This window comes from Phyllostomus hastatus, unplaced genomic scaffold, assembly GCF_019186645.2.
Source record: "Phyllostomus hastatus isolate PE091 unplaced genomic scaffold, TTU_PhHast_1.1 phas_scaffold_55, whole genome shotgun sequence".
Classification (NCBI taxonomy): domain Eukaryota; kingdom Metazoa; phylum Chordata; class Mammalia; order Chiroptera; family Phyllostomidae; genus Phyllostomus; species Phyllostomus hastatus.
This window is the reverse complement of record NW_025334035.1, coordinates 8,701,825-8,728,789: the sequence shown is the minus strand read 5'-3', so window position 1 is coordinate 8,728,789 and position 26,965 is coordinate 8,701,825. Positions and strand designations below refer to the sequence as shown.

At 41.0% G+C, this 26,965-nt stretch overlaps 1 pseudogene; it reads left to right on the top strand.

Moving 5' to 3' along the window:
* Nucleotides 1–5,633: 5,633 nt before the first annotated feature.
* LOC123809515 lies at nucleotides 5,634–24,185 on the top strand (annotated as a pseudogene).
* The last annotated feature ends 2,780 nt before the right edge of the window (nucleotides 24,186–26,965 follow it).

The window sequence follows — 26,965 nt, the reverse complement described above, 5'->3', positions numbered from 1 at the left end:
CCTTGTCCAAGGTATCATTGGCAAATATGTTTTCCCATATAGTTAGTTCTCTTTTCATTTTAATGCTGTTTTCTTTAGCCATACAGATGGTTTTTAATTTGACGAGGTCCTATTTGCTTATTCTTTTCTTTATGTCCCTTGCTCTACAAGACATGTCGGTGAAAATATTGCTGCATGGAATGTCTGAGGTTTCCCTGCCTATGTTTTCCTCTAGGACTTTTATGGTGTTGCAACTTATACATAAGTCTTTTATCCACCTTGAATTTATTTTTGTGTATGGTTTAATTTGGTGATTGAATTTCATTTTTCTGCATGTAGCTGTTCAGATCTCCCAACACCATTTGTTGAAGAGGCTGTTTTTACTCCATTTTATGTTGCTGCCCCCTGTGTTGAATATTAATTGATGGTAGAGACTTGTGTTTATTTCTGGGCTCTCTATTCTGTTCTATTGGTCCATGTGCCTGTTCTTATGCCAGTACCAAGCTGTTTTGATTACAGTGGCCTTGTAATACAGTTTGATATCAGGTATTGTGGTCCCTCCTACTTTGCTCTTCTTTCTCAAAATTGCTGCAGCTATGCAGGGTCATTTATGGTTCCATATGAATTTCTGAAGTGTTTGTTCTATATCTGTGAAATATGTCATTGGTAATTTAATAGGAATTGCATCAAATCTATAAATTGCTTTGGCTAGTATGGACATTTTGATGATGTTAATTCTTCCAATCTACGAGCATGGTACATACTTCCATTTTTGTGTGTCTCTCTTAATATCTTTCTTCAGTGTTGTACAGTTTTCTGAGCACAGGTTTTTTACCTCCTGGATTGGGTTTATTTCTAGGTACTTTATTTTTCTTTTTGCTATATCAAATGGGTTATTTTCCCTGATTTCTCTTTCTGATATTTCATTGTTGGTATACAAAAATGTCTTTGATTTCTGAATATTGACTTTGTGTCCTGCTGTTTTGCTAAGTTCATTTATTAGGTCAAGTAGTTTTTTGGTGAAGTGTATAGCATTTTCTTTGTACACTATCATGTCATCTGCAAACAATGACAATTTTACTTCCTCCTTTCCAATTTCTATGCCTTTTATTTCTTTTTCTTGTCTGATTGCTGTGGCTAGCATTTCCAATACTATGTTGAATAGAAGTGGTGAAAGTGGGCAGCCTTGTCTTGTTCCTGATCTTAGTGGGAAAGCTTTTAGTTTTTGCCCATTGAGAATGCTGTTGTCTGTAGGTCTCTCGTGTATGGCCTTTACTATGTTGAGGAATGCTCCCTGTATTCCCACTTTGCTGAGTGTTTGTATCATAAATGGAGCTGTAGCTTATCACATGCTTTTTCTGAATTTATTAATATGATCATGTGATTTTTGTCTTTGCTTTTGTTTATGTGATGTATTACATTTATTGATTTGTGAATATTGTACCATCCTTGCATCACTGTGATGAATCCCACTTGATCATGGAGTACAATCTCTTTAACATACTGCTGGGTGTGGTTTGGCAATATTTTGTTGAGGATTTTAGCATCTATGTTCATCAACAATATTGGCCTGAAGTTTTCTTTCTTTGTTATATCTTTATCTGGTTTTGGAATTAGGATGATGCTGGCTTTATAAAAAGGGTTTGGGAGCCTTCCATCTTCTTAGAGTTTTTGGAATAATCTGTGGAGGATGGGGGTAAGTTACTCCTTCCTTAAATGTTTTGTAGAATTCTCCTGTGAAACCTTCTGGTCCAGGGACTTTGTGTCTTGGGAGTTTTTTTTATTACTGCTTCAATTTAATCAGCTGTTATTTATCTATTCACTCTCTCTGCTTCTTTTTCATGGAGTTTTGGAAGATTATATTTTTCTAGAAATTTGTCACCTAGGTTTTCACCTAGGTTCACCTAGGTTTTCTAGTTTCTTGGCATATAGTTTTTTGTAATAATTTCTTACAATCCTTTGTATTTCTGTGGTATCAGTTGTAATCTCTCCTCTTTCATTTCTGATTGTTTATATTTCAGTCCCCTCTTTTTTTATCTTGATGAGTCTGCTTAAAGGCTTGTCAATTTTGTTTATCTTTTCAAAGATCCTGGATTCATTGATCCTTAGAATTATGCTTTTAGTCTCTATGTTGTTTAATTCTTCTCTGATCTTGGTCATTCCTTCTGCTTGCCTTCCTTCTGCTTGCTCTGGGCTCTCTTTTTTGTTGTTTCTGCAGTTCTTGTAGGTGTAGGGTTAGGTTGTATATTTGAAATGTTTCTAACTTTTTTAGGTGGGCCTTTATTGCTATGAACTTCCCTCTCAGGACTGTCTTCACTGTGTCCCATAAGTTTTGGATTGTTGTGAGGTCATTTTCATTTGTTTCCAAAAACTTTGATTTCTTCCTAAACTCATTCTTGACCCAGTCATTGTTTAATAGCATGATATTCAATCACCATGGGTTTGAGTGTTTTGGCATTTTTTCCTTGATGTTGGTTTCTAGTTTCAGACCATTGTGGTCAGAGAAAATGCTCGATATAATTTCAGTTTTCTTGAAATTGTTGAGGCTTGTCTTGTATCTTACCATGTGGTCTATCTTTGAAAATGTTCCATGTGCATTTGAAAAGAATGTGTTTTTAGCTTCTCTGGGATGAAAGGCTCTCTATATATCGGTTAAGTCCATTTGATCTGGGCATTGCTCAATGCCACAACATCTTTGTTGATATTTTTTTTTGGAAGATCTATTCATTTTTGACAGTGGGGTTTTAAAATCCCCTACTATAATTGTGTTGCTGTCAATATCTTTCTTGAAGTCCTCCAAGATTTTCCTTATGTATTTGGGTGCTCCTATGTTGGGTGCATATACAGTTACAATGTTTATGTCTTCTTGATGGATTCTTCCCCTGAGTATTATGAAGTGACATTCTGGGTCTCTTTTTGTGGCCCCCTTTTTTTTAAGTCTATTTTGTCTGATATGAGTATTGCTACCTCAACTTTTTTCCCTGTCCATTTACTTGGAATATTTGTTTCCAGCCCTTCACTTTCAGTTTGTGTAGGTCATTTGTTCTGAGGTGGGTCTCTTGTAGGCAGCATATGTGTGGGTCATGCTTTCTCATCCTTTCAGCTATTCTATGTCTTTTGACTGGAACATTTAATCCATTTAAATTTAAGGTTACTATTGATAGGTACTTATTCACTACCATTTTTTTCATACCTGTGTTCCTCTCTCTCTCACTCTTTTCCCCCCTTTTCTGAAAGCAGACCCTTTAGCATCTTGCATACAGGTCTGCCCATTCTTAGAGATACCTGCTTCAAATTCACCAACACCAGCAATAGCAATCAAGACAGCAGAGCCAGCCTGAGATGTCCTTGTCATCATGTTTTTGATAAAGTCTCTGTGTCCTGGGACATCAATTATGGTCACATAATACTTTCCAGTTTCTAATTTCCACAGGGAGATATCAATAGTGGTACCATACTCACATTCAGCTTTCAGTTTACCAAAGACCCAGGCATACTTGAAGGAGCCCTTTCCCATCTCAATCTCCTCAGATTTTTCCATGGTTCTTTTGTCAGTCCCACCACATTTGCAGGTCAGATGGCCAGTAGTAGTAGATTTGCCAGACGGAATCTATGTGTCCAATAACCACAATGTTGATGTGAGTCTCTTCTTTTCACATTTTGGCTTTGATTTAATGGTGGTTTTCTTGACACCTGTGTTCTAAATTTCTACTTTTAAATGCCTTTTATTAAAAAGAATGGAAATGAAGAAACTAAAAACTTTTAATTTAGGAAGTTTAAAAATATACACATGCATCCAATATAAGGAGAATAAAAGCAATTATCAGTAAACTTAAAAAAAAAGGGTAGTGCTAAATGAATCAAAAGGAGAAAACACAAATATACAACTGAAGTTCCAAGATTCTAACTCTTCAGGATATTGCTATTTATATCCATTTATAAGCCATGAATAGAGAGATAATTTGTACTTATTTATATTTTATAAATTTTATATATATAAATTAGTATAATACTTATTTAAATATAAGTACAAGTATACTTATTTATACTTAATTATATTTATATTGCTATTTATAGCCATGAATAGAGAGATAATTTTTACTTATTTATATTTTTTATCCTCAGTTGGGGACATGCTTATTGACTTTAGAAAGAAGGGAGGGAAGGAAGAGAGAGAAGGAGAGAAACATTGATATTGGAGAGAGAAACATCACTCAGTTGCCTCTCCCATGCACCCTGACTCAGGGTGGAACCCATCAATTTTAGGTCCATGGGATGATGCTCCTAATGATGAAGCCACACTGGCCAGAGCTAGAGAGGTACTTTTTAGACCCTAAACAAATGTTTTGTATTAATTTTTTATTTTAATATATGGAAATTATTCTCAGAAAGCAAGTTATAAAAACTGGCATATACATACCTTAAAAAGCATAATAACAATGGGGAAAATAGTAAAAAAGAAATTGTTAAAGATCTACACACAGAAAGAGTCCCAGTCTTAATTAGTATTATAAATTACTTCTTTCACATATTCAAGAAATAGTTAACATTATGTCAACTAAACTATTTAAGAGTGTGGGAAAAGAAAATGTATCCGTTCATTTTCTAAAATGAGAAAGATTATGTTGACAGAAACCTAACATCATATAAAAAATTTGTGTTTGTATTACTGTCTCATAGAGTTCAATTCCCACTTTCACAATTTTATCCAATCCCTTTCAAATTTAAAGATTGAAAAATACAGAAAAAAGAATGGAAATGAATTTTTAAAATATTCGGGTCATTCTGTGTTTTCCACGCTATCTCTATTTATTTCACCATTTGCCCCAGGAAGACTCAACTTAGGAAGCCCCTGCTTCTCCGTGTTTTCCCCAGGCCTCAGTGCTTTCAGCTCTTACACATTCATACCAGCCGCTGTTTTCCATCTGTCGTTTGGATTATTCCTCTCCTTGCATTTCTTGTGTGTGTGTGTGTTTTTTTAATGTGAATTAGTCAGAAAGTCTAGCCACATTGATTTTTACAGATGCCTCCTCTTCTTCTTCATCAAAAATCATTTGTAATTATATTGTCAGAATTTAGTTTTTGAAAAGTATAAGTCCTTTGTAATGATTTTGGGTCTGGAATAATGGCTCTTTCCTCTGGCAAGCTTTGGAAATGTGGAGACCCAGGGCAGGGACATCTAAGTGAGGCGGGGCTTCCCTGTCCATTAGGTGTTGGTGAGTTGACATTCTCTGGGCGTTTTTTCAGTTCTACTTAACCAAAGACCCGTAAAAGTTGCTCAAAAATAGCAGTTTCACTATGCTTACTTTTTTAATTTTTGAGAAGGTGGGATTTCCCAAATCAGGATTTTAAAAAATGTTCCCATGTGTCCTATTTCTTACGTATAAAGCAAGCTTAAGTGGGCACCCATTTCCACTCCAGTGCTGAGAGTATTGAACAACCTTGGACATGTACAGGGCCTAACTCGCCCTTCGGAAGATCTCTCACAAAGGTAATTAAGCTCAAATGACTCTGCTGTCACTCTTACCGTGTGGGAGTGCCCCACAGACCCTTCGGATGGTAAAGAGCCGAACAGCACACAGTCTTCCCCAGTGGGCTCCGGAGAGCAGCAGGGTAATACAGAAGATCAGGGTTTCCAGCGCTGCTTCTTAAACATGGAGGTGATTGATCAAGTGCCAACCACTGTCGACTGGCTCAGAGATCCAAGCACAGCGAGCCAGGAGGTTCAGGGCTTTCGCTGTGAAATTGGACCCATGCTTGCTGGAGAGAAGCCTCAGGGAGCGGCAGGGCTGCTGTCCAGGAGACGGGAGGAAGTAAAGACCCCTGAGCATTTATCAGGAAAGACTCTGAGGGGCCATCTCTCCCTCTGTGTTCAACCACCAAGCTCAACCAAACCAGGAAGAAAGTGAAGAGAATATGCCAGGATCATTCATTTGTATTTTTTTCTCTTTTCTTTTCACTGCCTGTGTTCCAAACAAGAAGTTGTTAAACCCTTACTGGTTTTTCTTCTTCTTCTTTTTAAGTATCTTATTGATTATGCTATTACAGTTGTCACAATTTTTCCCTCTTTGCCCCACTCCACCTACTGACTTTTCTTTTTAAAGCTTCTTTAAAGTAAAGGGGAAAAAGATAAAGTGACTTATCTGTGTACCTACTATCCAGAATTAATAAATGTTAACTTTTTACCACTTTTGCTTCAGCACATTGTAAACAACTAAAATAAAACATTGCAAATAGAATATTCTTTGTTCCCACCACCAGTGTTATCCCTAACCCTATTCAGAGGAAATTACATGCATGCACACATGTTTGTACACACATGCACATATGTGTATGTGTAGACATTATAATGTGTTTTTAATCTACATAAATCTCTCTCTCTACATAAATAAATACATGCACAGACATACAGGCATCCATGAACAAACTATATGCATTTTAAATATAAATGGATAAATAATATATTTTTGTTTTATGGAAATGCAAATTAGTATGCCATATGGAACATAGATCTTCTTTTTCTCTCTCACCATTATGTGTAGGGCGTGTCTCGTCTTGAAGGGTATTTGCTGGTTTCTGTTCTGAAAGAGCCTCATTTAATACCAGTCTTTGCAGATGACATGCTTCATGATCTCCACTACTCACATTGATAATTATTGGGCCTGCTTTCAAAGAATAATGCAGAAAGGATATTCAAGTAGAATTAGCAGACATTTTGTGAGTATTTCTGGTATTACATTTTTTATCGTTCATAAGCTGATGGCCATTTATGAAAGATAATGGGAGTCACAAAAAATCACTGTGACCCAACTGGAAGAATTATCAAGGTGTTTCATTAACGAAGATCAAATTAATACCTTTGTCAAGGAGAAACCAGAAGGCACCACCTCAGTATGTTATTATATTAAATTTGGACATCTTTGGGCCTTTCGGCCTTTTTAAAGTCTCTTGAGCACTTTTAAGTAGAAATAAATTCTGGCTTAAAAAAACACATTATGTGTAAGGGATTTGTAGATACCCTGATACATTCAACTCTACTACACTCATTTTTCTTTCTTTATAGTATTCCAGAGCATGAATGCACCATATTGTAGTTATTCATTCCCATGGTGGTAAACATCTGTGCTGTTTCTGGTTTTTCATCATTACAAACAGTGCGGGTGAGGGGGTGTCTTGCAGGACACCATTGTGAGAGCTGAGTGTATGTATCTAGAAGAGGAATGGCTCACCCAGAGCAGAGTTCAGCAAACTGGGCAGCAAATATTTCGGGCTTTGCTGGCCAGATAGTCTCTGTCAAGACTACTCCACCCCATCTCTGCAGTATGAGAGCAGCTACAGACAACACAAAAACGAGTGAGCATTGTGTTCCAATAAAACTGTCAAGTGGTCTCCCAGAGTACAAGCCTGTTCAGCCTCACCTGAAAAGACCAGGTAGCTCCCCAGAGTGGCAATGCCCATGTAGTCCCTCCTGCAGTCCTGTTTCCATATGTTTTCCCTTCATAATTTCTTGCCTTAGAGACTTTTGCAGAGCTGAAAATATAGGTTGCTTCAGGTAGACAGATCTTTGTGTGTGTGTGTGTGTGTGTGTGTGTGTGTGAGAGAGAGAGAGAGAGAGAGAGAGAGAGAGAGAGAGAGAGAGAAAGACAGCATGACTGCCAAGGCCATGAGAGAAGTGAGGAGACTTTCTCCAGACTGTGGTAGGTTGATCACTTGAACAGTGGGAACCGCTCAGTCCTCAGAGACAGGATATGGCCAGACCACAGACGATGGTTCCCTGATGAACCTCGGGAGGATGCCCAGTAGAGTCCCAGCCTCCAGGAAGCACAGTCCCAGCAGAGTTGCCAGATTTCAGAAACCACATGGACGTAAAGGATGAAATACCGCAGCCATAACCTGGTAAGAAAGAAGAAGAGAAGGAACTCTCTGGTGATCTGAGCAGTCAATGTCTAGGATTACTATATGACCTGCAGATGGAGAGGAGGAGAATTCCCCAATAAAAAATTTCTTTGGTCTTAGGAAACTATTTCAAAGTTAAAGAAAGAACTCTGGTATTTGCACACCTGAGGTTCATCCGCTGCGAGGAAATTTAACTAGGAGCCCTCTCCCCTGTGTCCTTTATTCAAATGTTGAAAATCCTCAAGGCTATATTCCTCCCTCACCTTTGCCAGAAAGCCTTCTTTAAGCTACAGTTCTAGCTTCTTTCACTGAAAATTTATTGGAATATTAAATAAGATGACTAAGAAGGTGAACTCCAGAGTTACCTACATCTGCATTGTAATTTTTCTTCCATGCATGGTTAAAAAACAAAATTCAACTGAATAAATTTTAAAGATCTTATTGGCTTTACTCAGTGATTCATGAAGCAGACAGCATCCAATCTTGCAAAGGAAAAGGAACTCGAGGACTTTGTAGGCAGAAGGGAGCAGAAATAGGCAGTTCTACTGACAAAAAATGCAGGTTGGTTAATGCAAAATCACTTTCCTTTGGGGGTCGTGGGGGTCTGTCAGGCTGGTGACCTCACTAGTGCTGATCACATGATTCCTGATGGACTGGCTTAGGATTCCATTTCTGGGAGAGCCAAAACTGAAATTAACTCTTCATCTGGTAACATGGGGCTTAGCATAAGTGATGCCATTTTGGGCCTATTGTCTGGTTTTTAGCAATAGCCTCTGGGATATGGGCAATTTACTCAACCTCTCTGAGCCTCCTTTTTAAAAATGAAGAGAATAATAAAACCCAATTCATAGAGTTGTTGTGAGAATTAAATGAGATATGTCAAATATTTAGAATATAGCTATTTCCCCCAAAATAATTTTATTTATTATTGGCCATTATTGCACTTATTATCTGTAATATATATTTTAATACTTTATTGCATATTTCTATGAGAGCAGTTACCTCAGTGTATTATAATTATATATGTGTTTTTGTTCTTTCCCACTACATGATGAATAACTCCAGGGCAAAATATATGCTTTATTCATCTTTTCATTTCTGATGCATGATAAATAATGACTCACTTAATGTTTGCTGAGTAAGGGACTGTATGAAAAAGTTGACTAATGTTGCTTCATATTAATGGTTCATGCATCAACCAAATGTAAGTATAAAATAAAGATTTTTCAGAATCCTAAAGGTCTCATAAAATTTATCTTCAATGAACTTATTCTTAGAAAATTACCCACAAAACAGAGAATAAACCAAAATAGAGAACTGTATGGAATCTATAATGAATCCAACCCAAAAAAGGAGGAAAAAGAATCACCAAGATGACAACACCAAGCTTAAATGGCAACCAGTTCAGATGGACAGCAACTTTGACAGCAGGGGCAAAGTGGGAGAAACTGACAGAATAATTCTTATGATTGAGAACTGGAGATATTTTAAAAATATAAAAGAAGCAATTAATTAAATAAAAAAACTGAGAGCCCCCATTTGAACTTTAACCAGGAAAAAAATTCTCCTCTGAGTGGCATAAACATGATCGTATTTACACATATTAATGGAAATCTCATTATAGCACATTGCCTGATTCTGCAAGAGACAACCATTATGTATCTGTAATTGGATAAATGCTGTGGGTTAGTTTTCAACTTTTAGAATCAACTCTAGCCAAATCATGGGAGGTAACTCTGCTTATATAACAAAAGTAAATATTAGAAACCTTGATAATTGAAACATAAAGCTCTTGTGAATAAAGTTTAGAAGATAGATGGGGAGGAACACTAGTAAAGTATAGGAGGAAAATTACTAATACAGAATGAAGATGTCTTACAGTTCCTAGAAAAAGAAATAGGAATTGAAGAGTAATGTTTGATTATGCAGATATAAGGAAGAGCTATAAGTATACTACACTTAGGGGGTAGAGTTGGTAGTAATAAAAGTGACAAAAAATTTTAATCTGTCAAGCATAGACAATATTCAACAATTAGAGCAGGTTTATCCAGAATTGGTAGCATAAATGTACTCTTTACCTGCATAGAGATAACACCCAGAAGAACAGACACACACAATACACACACACACACCTGTTAATATAGGAATAAATTGTGGTCACACATACAATGCAACCATTTTTTATGGTTTCAGTAGAAGACATATACAATATTTATGGCACTGCTTGCCACAGCAGAAAACTGAAAACAACTACTTGCTAGACAGATCATTGCATCATGACACAGCGTAGGTCTACTCAGTGGAAGAAATGTAATGAGGCGAACACCTTAATATGGGTATCAAAGACACAACAGCGAATAAAAAAGCAAATTGTAGAACACATCAACGTGATACTATTTTAAAGTTAATAAAAACAAGCAAAATGAAACAATGTACTTGGAGACAAATATATACATGTGAAAACTATTAAGAAAAGCAAGAGAATGAGAAAAAGTGGGGCCCTCTGGAGGGAAAGTGGAGAGATAATGGGAAGAGACACATATGAAGCTTCAATATGACTGTTCTTGTTCTGATCATGTATGTTTGTTCATCCGTAGAAAATATTTTTAAAGACATACACAAAGTCAGTGCAGGTAACCCTTGGGAATGGGGTTGGAAAACTGGAGAAAAGATATTTTATTTTCTATTCTACATTGCATGTGTTTCATACTTCTCTAGACTAAGATTATATCAAAAAATGATATTGAATTGCATAATACTAGGAATATAATAATATTATAATCATAATTAACATTTATTGAGTGCTTAGCATTGGCACATGGTAAGCATCCAATAGAAGTTAGCTAATGTTGGCATAAAACATATATAGATCAATGGAATAGAATAGAGAGCCCAGAAATAAACTCATGCCTTTTGGGTCAATTAATACTTGACAAAAGAGGCAAAAATATACAGTGGGGTTAAGATGGACTATTCAATAAATAGTATTGGGAAAATTGGAGGGATATGTGCAAAAACTTAAACTAGACCACCTGCTTATACCATGCACAAGAATAAACTCAGAATGGATTAAAGACTTAAATGTTAGATGCAACCATAAAAATCCTAGAAGAAAACACAGGAAGTAAATTCTTGGACATTTCTCATAGCAATATCTTTTCCAATATATTTCCTCAGGCAAGGGAAACAAAAGAAAAAATAAACAAGTGAAACTACATCAAACTAAAATGTTTGTCACAGCAAAGGGAACCATCAACCAAATGAAAAGACAACCCACACTAAATGGGGGAACATATTCACCAATGATGCACCTGATAAGGGGTTAATATCCAAAATTTATAAAGAACTTAACAAAACTCAACACCAAAAAATAAACAATCCAATTAAAAAATGGGCAAAGGACCTGAATAAATACTTCTTCAAAGAGGATATACAGATGGTCAATACACCTATGAAAAGATGCTTAATATCACTAATCACCAGAGAAATGCATATTAAAACCACAATAAGGTAACACCTCATATCTGTCAGAATGGCTATCATCAATAAACCAGCAAACAAGTGCTGGTAACGATGTGGAGAAAGGGCAATATTTTTCTACTGTTGGTAGGAATGCAGATTGGTGCAGCCACTATGGAAAGCAGTATGGAGATACCTCAGGAAATTAAAAATGGGACTGTCATACCTAGTGATTCCACTTCTGGGAATATATCAGAAGAAACCCAAAACAGTAATTTGAAAAAAATATATGCACCCCTATGTTCATTGCAACATTATTTGCAATAGTTGAGATTTAGAAGTAGCCCAAGTGTCCATCAGTAGATGAGTGGATACAAAAGATGTGGTACATTTACACAATGGAATACTACTTGGCCATAAAAAGAAGGAAATCTTACCTTTTGCAACAGCATGGATGGACCTGGAGATTATGATGCTAAGTGAAATATGCCAGTTAGAGAAAGACAAATATAATACCATATGGTCTCATTTATATGTGGAACCTAATGAACAAAATAAAATAACAAACAAAATCAAAACAGACTCACAGATACAAAGAAAAGACTGACAGCTGTCAGAGGGGAGGGATGTTAGAGAACTGGATGATAAACGTGAAGGGATTAAGCAAAAAACAAAACAAAACAAAACAAAAAAAAAACCCATAGACACAGACAACAGTTACCAGAGGGAAAGGGAGGTGTGAGGAGGATGAAGAGCGTAAGGGGTGGGGGGCGGGGGGATAAATAGTGATGAAAAGAAACTTGACATTGGATGGTGAGTATACAATACAATGTACAGACTATTATAGAATTGTACACTTGAAACCTATGTAATTTTATTAACAAATGTCATCCCAATATATTAAATAAAATGGAAAAAAAAGTAAACTGGTGTTCTTATCAGTTAAGCTGAGCAGCCAGTACAGTGAATGTATTCCAGGAAAAGAATAGCTGAAGAAAACGAGGATTTCTAACCTGGAAAAGAAAAGACTCCAAGACATGATTACCATCTTGGAGTAATTTAAAGGCTAACATTTAGAGAAAGTATGGGGTTCACATTGCTTGTTTTTTAGGAGCACTAGGCCAATGGACTGAAGCTGTGGGACAGACACACAGTCCTGCCAAACCAAATGCGGCCCCTCAGGCTGCAGTGAGCTCAGTGCCCCACAGCTACTGTCCACACTGTGATTTCCAGCTCAGCCTGGAGAAGTGTTAATCAGGGACCACCATTAAGGCCTGCTAAATGTGAGACTCTGTTCTTCAAAATCAGAGGCATCGGAGCTGATGAAGAGTGGATAGAGATGGCTCGGGGGTACAGGGAGGAGGTATAAAGGAAAAGCACATGCAGACTTGTCGAAGTGAAATGTGATGTGTTCCTAGATCATGCTGAAATTGTTGGTTTTGCTGGCTCCTTCATGCACAGAGTGAAAGCTACTGTCTTCATCAGAATTTACAAGGAAGTAACACCAACACGCTCTTCCCTCTCAAGAGGGGAGAATGGGAGACTTCTTCCTGAGACTCAAAAACAGAATTCTGATAAGGGGAAGGTGTTGGGGTGGAGATGCAGAGCTAGGACTGAAAGTGAAAGTGAGGGAAGCCAGCATTCAGACACCAAGCTGGGCAGAGTCAGGGCAAAGCAGCTGCAGGTGAAGAGGCTTTAAGCCAGAAGAGCCATTGGTTCAATCAGGGATAAACTTTGCAATGGACTGTACCCAGGAATGGACTGGCACTTTGTAATACCTGAAGAATTCCTTTTAAATTCCCTGTCCCAAGACTTCTGGCCAAGATGAAGGCATAGGTAGATACACTTTGTCTCCTCACATGATGAAAAGAAAGACAATAACAAACTTAAAAAAAAAATAAGAAGAACTGCCAGAAAATTGAGCTGTATGGAAGTCTGATAATCAAGGAGTTAAAGAAGAAATATTCATTCAGACTGGTAGGAGGGGCAGAGACAGGCAACAGGGGTGAAGAGGACTCATGGCGAGGTGGCAGTTGGAGGATCGGGGTGGGCAGTCCCACATTTGCATGTGGATAAACCAGGAGGAACAACTGGAGAGCAAGATAGACTGTGCATCCCAGGGTTCCAGCTTGGGAAGACAAAGTCTCAAAAACTCTGGCTGTAAAAACCTGTGGGGGTTGCAGCAGCAGGAGAAACTCCCAGTCTCACAGGATTGTTCATCAGAGAGACCCACAGGGTCCTAGAATGTACATAAACTTACCTACCTAGGAATCAGCACCAGAAGGGCCCAATTTGCTTGAAGGTAGCAGGAGCAGTGCCTGAAAGCCAGTGAGAGCCAAGCAGGAGGCATTGTTCCCTCTTGGACCCCTCCCCCACATACAGTGCTGTTGGGGTCTACCCTGCCTGGTTTCAGGAAGCTGTAACCCCCATGGCTAAGGCTGAGTGAGAGACTTCCAAACCAGGAGACACTAAAGAGACAAGCATATCTCCCTGGCATAAGCGCTGCCAGCTGTATGTCTGGCTCCCATTGCTTGGTCGGTTGGTCAATGATGGCTAACAATTCTCTGAAGAGAATGAATCTAAGACAGGCATGATCACATGAGAAGCCCCCCCCCCAGGAAGAAACTCAGGGGGCTGTGGAAATAAATGGGTAATCGACCCCTGCCCCCCTTAGCTTTGACAAAGCCTGAGTCTTGTTCTGGCTGTGAGAAATCCAAGTCTCCCAGCTGCCTTTGTCTCCTCTGTCTGACTCAGGCCTGCAGAAATAGCAGGGGAGATGCAGTCCAGACCAGGGTCTGCAGACCCCCAGAGTAATTAGACCTGAGGCATAGAATATGCAAGATCCTGTGAGACCTGCTTGCTGGAGGATACTCTTGAATTAGAATATGAAGGCATGGGCAGGAAATGAAACTATCTTTTAGGTCCTATAGCTTTTAGGTGATAAAACCCCAAACAGTGTGAGCCCTGTCAGCTCTTTGAAGGCTACCTACTCATTTGATCTTCCCTGCCAGACTGTAATCAACAACCTGTATCTGTATCCTTAATAAAAGCCTGTTTGGGCGGGAAGGCATGGCACTCCCCACTTGAGAAAGTGGCCATTCTGTTCATACTTCTCCACAGGACTCGGTAGTTTGTGTATACGTTCCTCATGTCTCGAGCATCTGCAGTGTTTGTGGTCAATGCAGGTCAGTAACTGCTTCACAGTGCCACAACACAGTGACTCGGGTTATCACACCCTGGTGAACACCTAAGTGCCTGCCCCTTAACACATAACAGGTATGCTAACACAAAGAAATATGGTCCAAATGAAAAAAGAGATCAAAACTCCAGAAAAAGAACTGAGCAACAAAGAGATATCCAACCTATCAGATGCAGAGTTCCAAACACTGATAATCAGGATGCTGATAGAAATGGTTCAGTATGGTCACAAAATAGAGGAAAAAGTAATGGTTAGGCAAAGTGAAATTAGGAAAAATATTCAGGGAACCAACAGTGAAGGGAAGGAAACGAGGACTCAGATCAACAATTTGGAGCAGAAGGAAGAAATAAGCATTCAACCATAACAGAATGAAGAAACAAGAATTCACAAAATAAGGAGAAGCTTGGAGACCTCCAGGACAACTTTAAACGTTCCAACATCTGAATCATAGGGATAGCAGAAGGAGAAGAGGAAGAGCAACAAATTGAAAACTTATTTGAAGACATAATGAAGGAGAACTTCCCCAATCTGGCAAAGAAAATACACTTCCAGGAAGTCCAGGAGACTCAGGGTGTCCCAAAGAAGTTGGACCCAAGGAAGTACACACCAATGCATTTCATAATTACATTACCCAAGATTAGAGATAAGGAGAGAATCTTAAAAGCATCAAGAGAAAAAGAGACTGTTATCTACAAAGGAGTTTCCAGAAGACTATCAGCTGATTTCTCAAAAGAAAATTTACAGGCAAGAAGGGTCTGGAAAGAAGTATTCAAAGTCATGAAAGCCAAGGACTGACATCCAAGATTGCTCTATCCAGCCAAGCTATCATTTAGAATGGAAGGGCAGATAAACTGCTTCCCAGATAATGTCAAGTTAAAGGAGATCATCATCACCAAGTTCTTATTATATGAAAAAGAAAATAAAAAATATGAATAGTAACTTCCGGCCAAGATGGAGATGTAGGTAGACACACTGTGCCTCCTTGCATAACCAAGATACATACAACAACAATTTAGAAACAGAATAACAAACAGAACTGACAGAAAATTGAACTGTATGGAAGTTAGACAGCCAAGAAGTTAAAATAGAGACGTTCATCCAGACCAGTAGGAGGGGCGGAGTTGGGCAGCCAGGCGTGGAGTGGGGTTGCAGCACAAAGAGCATTGGGACCAGCATAAGGCATCCCAGGCACACAAGACCACAGCAGGAGGACCCTGGGCACACAAGTGGTGGCTGGCAGACCCTAGCAGAGGGATGGCAACTGGTAGACCCAGCAAAGCAGTGATTGTGAAGCAAGGCACTGCGTGCAAGGCGGCTGGCTGACCTGGCAGTCCCAGGGTCCCAGTACTGGGAAACAGAGTCTCAGGGCACTGATTGAAAACACCTCGGGGGGTTGAGGTGCAGGGAGAGACCCCCGGCATCACAGGAGAGGTCATTGGAAAGATCCACAGGGTGCACAAGCCCACCCACATGGGAATTAGCACCAGAAAGGCCCACTTTGCTTGGGGGAAGCAGAGGAAGGGACTGAAGTCTGATGGAGAGTGGAGCAAGTGCCATTGTTCCCTCTCGGACCCCACCCCCACATACAGTGTCACAACCCAGTGACTGGGTTGCCTCACCCTGGTGAACACCTAAGGCTCTGCCCCTCATACGTAACAGGTGTGACAAGACAAAAAAAAAAAATATGACTCAAACAAAAGAACAAATGAAAGCCTCAGAGCTAATACTTTTAAGTGACCGAGAGATAGCCAACCTATCAGATGCACAGTTCAAAGCACTGGTGATCAGGATGCTCACAGAATTGGTTGACTTTGGTTGCAAATTAGATGAAAAAATGAAGACTACAATAAGTGAAATGAAGAAAAATGCATAGGGAACCAATAGTGATGGAAAGAAAGCTGGGTCTCACATCAATGTAGTGGAACAGAAGGAAGAAAACAACATACAATCAGAAAACAATGAAGAAATAAGAATTTTAAAAAATGAGGAGAGGCTTAGGAACCTCCAGGGCATCCTTAAATGTTCCAACATCCAAATTATAGGGGTACTAGAAGGAGAAGAGGAAGAGCAACAAGTGGAAAACTCATTTGAACAAATAATAAAGAACTTCCCCAACTTGGCAAAGGAAATAAACTTCCAGGAAGTCCTGGAAGCTCAGAGAGTCCCAAACAAGTTGGACCCAAGGAGGAACACACCAAGGCACATCATAATTACATTAGCCAAGATTAAAATGAAGGAGAGAATCCTAGAAGCAGCAAGAGATACGGAGACAGTAACCTACAAAGGAGTTCCCATTAGACTGTCAGCTGGTTTCTCTAAAGAAACCTTACAGGCAAGAAGGGTTGGAAAGAAATATTCCAAGTCATCAAAGGCAAGGACCTACATCCAAGATTGCTCTATCCAGCAAAGCTTTCATTTAGAATGGAAGGGCAGATAAAGTGCTTCTCAGAGAAGGTCAAGTTCAAGGAGTTCATCATCACCAAGCCCTTATTTTATGAAATGTTAAACGGACTTATCTAAGAAAAAGAAGATAAAAAACATGTATAGTAAAATGACAGCAAACTCACAATTATTAACAATCACACCTAAAACAAGGACAAAAACAAACTAAGCAAAGAACTAGGACAAGAACAGAACCACAGAAATGGAGATCACATGGAGGGTTAGCAACAGGGGCATGGGAGGAGGAGAGGGGGGAAAAAGTACAGAGAATAAGTAGCATAGATGGTAGGTAGAAAATAGGGGGAGGGCAAGAATAGTATGGGAAATGTAAAAGCTAAAGAACTTATAAGTATGACACATGGACATGAACTAAAGGGGGGAATGTGGGTGGGAGAGGGTGTGCAGGGTGGAGGGGAGTGAAGGGGGGTAATGGGACAACTATAATAGCATAATCAATAAAATATATTTTTAAAAATATGAATAGTAAAATGACAATAAACTTATAGCTATCAACAACTGGACCTTAAAAAACAAAAACAAACTAAGCAAACAACTAGAACAGGAACAGAATCACAGAAATGGAGATCACATGGAGGGTTATCAATGGGGAGGTAGAAGGAGGAAAATGCGGGAAAAGGTACAGGGAATAAGAAGCATGAATGGTCGGTACAGGGGGAGGTTAAGAATAGTGTAGGAAATGGAGAAGCCAAAGAACTTACATGTGCAACCCATGGACATGAACTAAGGGACAGGGGGAATGCTGGTTGGAGGAGTGGTGAAAGGAAGAGGGGAATAAAGAGGGGAAGTGGGATTTTTGAAAATAAATTAAAAAATTAATAAATTTCCTGTCCCTTCAGAAACACAATAACCCTCTGCCCACTATGTGTGTGGTCTCCATGGCAGACCAGAGTGAAGGTCAAAACCAGAACAAGGAGAGGAAAACCCAGAAGTCAATGGTGTCTCCAGTGCTGAGAGCAGAGGGGCAGCCCTCTTTCTGCTGGATTCCTGGGGGAACTGCAGCTCAGAGGCTATGTGACTGAACCCCAACTTGGAGATGGCCCCCTCGAAGCCAGGAAAATGTTTTGGACAGAAAATTTTTTGTCTAATTGCAAACAAAATCATACCTTTCTCTGCTTGGAAATTCCATTTGTGGAAGAGGAACACAAAAAGCCAAAACCATCTTTGTAGTCAACTAGAAATTTTGCTGAGAAATTATTTTTAAAAATAAAAGCAAAACTGAGTTAGAATCATTATCATAGTAACTAACCTCTATTTATTTGCTTGTTTAATTAATTTATTTATTTTTGGCCCCATCACTGACAGTTTGCAAAACACTTGGACGTTTCTCATCTCATCCTACCCCTATGAAGAAGAGCTTTCCTCCTTGGTGGAGGAATGCAAACCACAGTCATTCTGAACGAACGTATTGCACAACCAAAGTCCCATGTCCACCCCTGGCTTGTCCTTCAGTCTCGTCTCCACTGTACTAACCAACCCAAGGGCCCTATGAACAGCCCAATAAATCAGAACATATTCATGCCCATCACTCAGACTTAGGGTGGCTCCTGCCTCTGGAAGCACAGAACCCCCACAAGGACTGGCTGCTAAGGTCTCAAGCAATTATCACTCCACTCTCAAGGAACACGTATCAGGAAGAACAATGAGACCAAGATCTTTGGTATTTAAGGATTATTCACCTGCACCCACATGCGCCCATGTGCCATCCTTTACCTAACGGCATTACTGCTGAGTTCACAAAGAAGCAGGTTTTTCTTCTCAGTAGAGTTGCATGTTTTGCAATTACAACTTAATAAAGGGAAGCTTGAGTAGAGTGGGCTGCCTGCAATTTCTCCTATGCCCGCAAGTTAAACTTTTGACACAAGAGTCACTTGCCATTTCAACCACTGAACCCAGATTGGGGTTGGTAGGACCAGGTCAGTAGCAGATTGAGTAAAGCCCTCTTGTCTTCGCCCAGCCGAAGTGGTGAGCCCCTTAGCACCTTGTCAAACACTAAATTTAATCCTGGTTTTATTTTCAAATCACTTTTTAAAAATGCACTAACCATTAAGCCATAGGAGGAAAGGTCCTTTTAAAATGATTTATTATGTGTTAACAGTTAAAGAAAATCTAAACAGTGTCTCCATAAAGACCCATGATCACGTTTTTAATTAAGAGCCACAACTTTTAATAGAAAGCATAATATGCCCATTCATGTCCGGGCACCCGCCAATGCAGGGTAGGTAATCCAGCAGTCAGACTCCGGGGAGAATAACAGCTTTTGACTCACACCTCAAAGTCCTCTGTTAAAGAAAATAACAATAAAGTAAGATCCCTTTAAAACTTGAGTATGGGAATTTCAACCCAGAGAAAGGATACATTTTGTTCCATTACAGGGACATTTGTTACAGTTTCCATGCCCACAATAGCTCACTCAGTACTCCAGGTAACTCAAACACCCTCTAAGCTTTAATATGCAAGGAGGTCATTCTAAATGTGTCCTGTGTGTGTGTGTGTGACCTGGTCAATTCCTGCCTATGCTCTGGGGAGGCTATGCCCTCGGAGAAACAAGCTGTTACTGTCTTTTTCTCAAACTGTCACCTTAAATGTTTTTCCTTCTCTAGCTCTTTAGTTTAAGACTAAATTTCATGGTCTAGGACAGCGATTTTCAACCTTTTTCATCTCATGGTGCACATAAACTAATCACTAAAATTCTGCAGCACACCAAAAAATATATTTGTTTGCCAATCTGAGAAAAAAATAGGTGCAATTTTGATTTATTCACACCAGACAGCTATTGTTGTGTGGCTGTTGTCATTTTTTTATTTGACAATCTAAAGGAAAAGAGGTCAGTGCCCCTGACTAAATAGTCAGATATTGCATGCTTTAAATTCTTGCTGCACACGGGTTAAAAATAGCTGATCTAGGAGAACGGAGCTGTGTATTCCTGCAAGGTAGTATTAACAGTATCAGTCAGCATTTATTGGCTGCTTCCTACATGTCAGGTTCAGAAAAAGTGATGGACTGCAGTTGTAAGAACCCAATGAGAACTAATGGGACAGACAGTATTGCTGAAGAAGTTCAAAGGAAAGAACGCCTGCTCTGGGTTTGAAAACAGAGGGGGATTCAATGTTGATCTTTAAAGACATTCAGAGTTTCTAAAAACAGAGGGGAGGTGGAAGGGAAAAGTGGTTTCTATAAGCCAACATTTGCCTAACTTGGTTCTTTGTGCCATTGTTAGAACAAGAGATTCAAGATCTGAGCAGTTCTTACTAAATTCATTCTCACTAAATATTAAAATGTAGACAGTATTTTGCAGATGCAGCTGTAAACAGGATGGGCTTCACAGGAATGCAACCAGGTAAGTGTAGCTAACTTCGAAAAAAAATGTCAGTGTGTAATTGACCAAATAGTGCTCATAAGCAATGGCTAAGCCTACTTTCAGATAGACAGTGCTTTGGATATGAATCTCCTATTTCTTTTACTTGCTACAAGTAAGTAACACTACCCTGTGATAACCATGTTTCATTCTTGTATAGAATACTCCAAGCAGTGAAACCCTTGAGTTTGGGACCATCACCTTCAGGGTGTTTATTATATCCACATGCCACCTAGACACCCTGGGGGCCAAATTCCTTCATGAAAATCTACTATCACTCCTCAATATTTTTCTTAAAACATACTACCTTTTTAAAAAACACCTTAAATGTATTTTTAAGGAGAACTACATATCATACTGTAATTTGAAAAGTAGAATTATTTAATCAAAAGTGATCACTCAAAGTAGTACATCAGATAAAAACAAAATAATGTTCTCAAGTTTAAAAGTTAAATTTAAAATATTAAAAGAATACTAGATAGCTACACTTTTGATAGCTTACAAAAGCGGGGGGGGGGGGACCCTGAAAAGAAGCAATCCCTAAGTCAAGCCCATGTTAAATTCCTGTTGTGTGTTTCCAGAAGATGTGGTTGGCTGGCTCACATCGGGATGGATGCAGGCTGCCCCCATTCACTGTGGCATTCCCTCAGAGGGGAGTAACACTGAGAACAGCCCGCCATCTCTCATGTGCATGTTCACAGGCCATTGGCCATCACTCTTGGGGGGTGGGCTCAACAATCTTCCCAAAGCCACTTTCCCAGCACACCTGACATTCCCAAAGGGAGAGGCTGAGGGAAGCTGGTTGGTATGGGAAAATTATGGTGATAGTAATTCCTCCTATTAATATTTCCAAAAATATTGTAACCGAAAATTAAGTTACACAATGTTAAAAGGTTGATAAGCATGTTATTATACCATGTATTCTGTGTAAAGCAGATTGCCAAGTCTTTGTCTCCTTGAACCTTATGTAAAGAATATTGATGGACATCCCTGGTTGATGTGACTCAGTGGATTGAGTGACAGCCTGTGAACTAGAGGGTCACTGGTTTGATTCCCAGTCAGGGACCATGCCTGGGTTGCGGGCCTGGTCTCTGGTTTGGGGTGGGTCAGAGGCAACCAGACATTGATGTTTCTCTTCTTCTCTTTTTCCCATTCTTCCCCTCTATAAAAAAATAAATAAATAAAATCTTTACAAAAACATTAAAAAATAAAAAAAAGAATATGGATGGACAACCAGGTAGAGGAAGAGAGTGTGGCTGGGTCTGTGGCAGCCACAATTGCCCAGCCAGGGACCATGCCCAAAAGTCATTGTCAGAATATCGGGCAAAGATGAAATTGAAATCTTCCCCTGATGAATGGCATTAACAGGTCAAAACCTCCTGAAAAAAATCTGATGCCTTAATGTTACTGTAAAATAGTTTGTCAGAATGCCAGGAAGTTTTCAGACTGAGTGTGCAAAAAGCTAGTAAGGTAACTGGATAGGCAAAAAGCCCTCTAGCCCTTCCTGTACCAGATTGGGGGTGGGAGCAGGAGAAGGCAGGCACATTTGCCACAGGAGTCAAGATGGCTCATGGGGGAGGTGCCAGACCAAAGAGACTTGTCAGCCCAGCCTCGGGAAAGAAGGAACTGTTTGTGAGGTGGACCCACCCAAAGTGTGCAAAAGTTTGAGATGTTCATTGGTCACTTTGAGAAAGCACCTGGTCAGTCCCACACCCAAGCTAATATAATCCCAGGGGAACAAAGAGGCCCTCTCTCTTGCTTGTGACCTGTACTCGCACAGAACATTTGCCTGTTCTCCTCTTGGGCTCTGTGGTCTGGCAGCCACATGGCCCATAGCCTCAAGGAGAGGGGTGTTCTCTTGCTCTCTTGCCCACCTGGCAATTCACTGGACCATGCATTCGCACACCCTCTTGCCCAGGAGCACATGATCACAAGGCCCAGGAAGCCCTGTGGGCTCCACATACAGGTTCCAGGAGGGAGCCTGAAATGGACAGGAGCAGGAGCAAGCTCAGCTGCCCAGATGGGGACCAGGACCACATAGCAGCTGCCTGCGGGCTCTGAGGGACTGTGCTTTAAAACAGAGCAGGAGTTCTGGACATTGGCTTTTGTCTTGGCCTTGCTGAGGATGTGGTTGGACTTTTTCCTTGGCAGAAAGAGGAGATGGTCTTTGAGATAGAAGTCCCATTCTCCCAGATCACATGGCACCTAAAATAAAACCTGTTTCCTTTTGCACCAGCATCTGTCTGCCTGGCGAGTTTGGCTTCTGTTGTAACAAGCAGCCGAACCTTTGTTTTTTGTTTGGTTAGACTAACTCCTCTTCAATTTTGACAGACTCTAAAGAAGATCATAGGGACTAAAATGTTGATAGGTGAAGTGATGAGAGAAGCTGCCTTTTCACTTGCTGAGGCCAAGTTCACAGCCAGGACGTCAGTTCCACAGTTATCCAGAATGCAAATAGAGCCCAGGGGAAGATTCATCAAGAGAAATAATGTAGCAGGTATTACTTTGTCGGTAGTTGGACACCACTGTTACCAACCTGAAGCAGGTCTGCCTCAGGCCCGCCCAGAGGCCCAGAGCGTGTGGGTTCAGACTTAGTGGAGGAAAGATTTCACAACTCGAGTCTAGGTGACTTTGAGAGGACATTCATTGAAGCTGGAAACAGTGAAACAAAGGAAGGACTTAGGGTAGAAGAAGCAACAGGAGAGCCCATGTGGTGCTCTGCTTTGGTCCCATAGGAATGTTCTAAGAAAGGGGCGAGCCAAGGCAGGGCTGCTGTCAGCTCTCTGGAAAGTCAGAGAGAAGGGAGGCCTTGGAGACAGACAGGATCGGGGGTCAGTGGGGGAGGAGCTGCCCTGCTGCTGCCTGCTGCTCCCCTGGCTGCAAGTCTCATGGGGACCTTAGTGTCCAGAAGAAGTAAGAAGTTCACACCCCAGAAGCAGCATGGGCATGCCCTGGAGGGTTTCAGCAGAACATTCATCAGCTTTTCAGGTGCATTTTAATATGCTGATGGGTCAAAATGGGGGTGGGGGTTATTCTTTGGTCTGCTGTACTGTGTTACCTTTATCTTAGGTCTGTCTGGCTTTTAATCAGGTTTTTGTTATATGTTCCTCTGACTTCATCTGTCCTTGGGTTTAGTTGACACAAATGACATTAATTGGGTCTCTGTTCTCTATTTTCCAGACCAGGGAGATTTAAGCTGTGTGTTCTCTGGTCAGGGAGGAAAGGTGTAAACCATTTGTTCTCAAGTGTCCTTGGTCAGGACAGTCAAGGTCTTGTGATTGATTCACCAGCTGGCTGTAAGTTGCTCAATCTGTTTGGCCTTGTATAATTTTCTTTTTTTGCCTCAGTTTCCCTATTCCCCTTGCCCAGAAAATGCCCTAGCTTCTTCCTGTCCTGTCACATACTACCATGAAGGAATGACTGTTAGGAGCTGACCAGTTTAGCCAGAGGTGGGGAACAATTGGCTACAGGGGGATTACGCCAAAGCAGCAGAGCCTCCCGTGTAACAGGCCTCTCTGCAGTATTCCCTCTGTTCTTGGATGAAGCTATGAATGCAGCCAACAGGTGTGCAGATGCCACTGAAAGTGTCGCCAATGCCCGGACTAAACGTGCCCTAGCTCATATCATCACATAGCTGGATGAAAGGGAGTGAGAACAGTTTCACAGGAGAAATATACAGGAGAAGAAAAAGATTCTCAAGAAAAATTCTGAGAAGGCCTTGAAGACACGGAGGGTGTCTGGAGAGGGGAGTCTGACAATCTTTTGGCTGAAGAAAATGGTGAGGGTCTTCTGTCTGAATCATCCTTCCTGCTTGAGTCCTTTCAGAAGCCCTAACATGACACCACTTTGGTTCACAGTGAATAATAGGTTTGGTATGTGTGGCTGTTTATTGATTGGCCTAAGAATTCCACTTGTTGGCCATGGCTGGTATGGCTCAGTGGATTGAGCACTGGCCTCTAAAACCAAAGGGTCACTGGTTCGATTCCCAGTCAGGGTACATGCCTGGGTTGTGGGCCAGATTCTGGGTTGGGAGCATTTGAGAGGTAACTGATTGATGTTTCTCTTGCACATTGATGTTTCTCTCCCTCTCTTTCTCCCTTTCCTTCCCCTCTGTTTAAAATAAATAAAATCTTTAAAACATTTTGTTAAAAAAAGGAATTTCACTGTTTGTAAAATTTCCCTGGATGTCCACTTCTGGAATGAGCTTTTCAGAATCCTAATTCAGCAACCGTTCATCACAGATCAGATTTAGAGAACCTGCCTGAGAACGTGTAGAATTTATTCTGCAGAAGTGTCGCCCTGTTCCATGCACACCTGTCGTACAGGTGATCAGTTACTGAACATATCAGGAATTCTCCTTAGGGAACAGCAGCGGCCTCAGGCTGCCGCCCCTCTTCGTCCCCACCCACCGGCAAGACTTGACACTGTCGTCTGAGATTGCCACAGCCACCTTTGTGTTACTGTGGTACTCCTCACCTCCAGCTTATGAAAATCTTCCCTTACTTTTCTTCATATGACACGTCCTTGTCCTGTCTGTCATGGGAACAGTTTTGCCACTTTATTGATAAATGTGACTATGGAATAAGCAGTACAATTATTATCTAAAAATAAAAAAGGAAAACACATCAATAGAATCATTCATTTCAAGTGCAATTTATATTGCTTTTGTTTAAACATGAAAATTAATGCAGAGCAATTCACACTAAAATATTCTTAGGTCATTATTAATTTGTGTACCACATTTGGAGGAAATGATGAAAAGAAAGTCCAAGAGGAGACTCTTCCAGTTTTTCTGAGCCCAAAGATCCCACCTACCCTTCTCACTGCCTGGTCCAACTGCTTCTTCTTGGGACACCCAAGGCTTTCTCCAAGGAGCAGCACCATCCCCCACCTGATCCCAGGTTAACTCATCTGATACATGTCTTGGGATCCAACAGTCCATCTTCACCGAGTCCATATTGCCCTCATATTGATTGGTGCCTGAAATGTTTGCACTGCTCCTCCCAGCAGGCAGCCTCAGAGTCTGAAGAGCAGAAAACAACAGATTTGAAAGCAAAAAGAGTAGCCCTGGCTGGTGTGGCTCAGTGGATTGAGTGCTAGCCTGTGAACCAAGGAGTCGCTCGTTCAAGTCCCAGTTGGGACACATGCCTGGGTTGCACGCCAGTCCTGGTTGGGGTGTGCAAGAGGCAATGGATCGATGTTTCTCTCTCACATTGATGTTTCTCTTCCTCTTTTTCTCCCTCCCTTCCCCTCTCTGAAAGTAAAACCTTTTAAATAAGTTTTTTAAAAAGAAAGTAAAAGAGTAGGTACAGGGGTGTTTGACCATCATCAAGATAAAATGTTTATTTGACTGGTTTCATCCCTGACCAGACCTACCAGTAATGTCCTTCCCCATTCAACCACATTCGACACTGGAAATCTCCATGGTGTTAAACAGAATTTGGACAGCTCTCTGAGGCCCGTGTTTCAGTGCTCTGGGTCTGCTGGATTGGAAAGACCACGAGCTTAATGAAGGTTGCAGTGGCACAGGCAGGTGCAGGGCTCCAGCAGGAAATGGGGGGTGGGGCAAGGGAGAGAATGCCCACTCACCCTGCCATGCCCCCACCTGTTTGCTGCTGTGTTTGAATTTGCTAGAGTGGGCCTCAGCCCAGCTCTCCACTGGCTAGTGCTGCCTGTGTCCATATGTCTCTCACACCTTGGGACTGACACCCCCATGTGTCACCTCCTCATAGGCCTGCCTTGGAGCAGCCTATGAAGCATGGAAGGCAAGTTCTACACATCTACCAGCTCCCAGGCATTCATCTGAAACCCATTGCTGGTCTTGTTACCGAACAACAAAGGGGGCCCTAGAGGTGATATATTATTACCAAAAGGAACCCTCCAGGTTTATTATGTCTGCCGCCAGGGGAAAGATGTCTCTCAATGTCAGAGATTCGTGAAAAGGAAAGGAAATGTTTATTTAATTCTATACAGACTTAAAGTAGTGACCTAATGTCTTCATCAAAATCCCAAAATCCCTTAAAACACCCACAAACACACACAGTCATTCCTTCCCCCCTTTGCCCACTCTGGGGTACCATATCTCAGGAAAAGAAATAGAAGTCCATGGCTCAGGCAGCCCCCAGTTCTTCCCAGTAATCCATGCTCAGCTGGTAGGCCTCCCTTGGTTCCCGGCACCATCAGCTGTGTCACCAGGATCTCTGCTAAAGCCGGGTGGTGGTTCCCCCTTCTAAAGCTGTGAGGGTCCCCTCTCTGCCAAAGCCACGTGGTTCTCTCCCCACTGCCCCAGCCGCATGGTCCTCCTTGCACAATGGCTGCGGGAGTCTCCACTCTGGCAAAGCCCTGTAGTTCTCCTCCTCAATGTCTGTGAGGAGGCCGGGGTCGCCACTCTGCCAAAGCTGAGTGGAGGGTCTCTGCTAAAGCCGCATGGTGATTCTCTCTCGCAGGGCTATGGGAGTCCCCACTCTGCTAAAGACAGAGTGGTTCTCTCCATTGCTAGGGTCCCAGCCGCATGGTCCTCTCCCTGAAATGGCTGCCGTGTCTGGGTTTAATTCCCTGAGCCAATCTTCCTCTGCAGCCCCATTTCCATCTCCTCCTACAATCAGTTATACCCA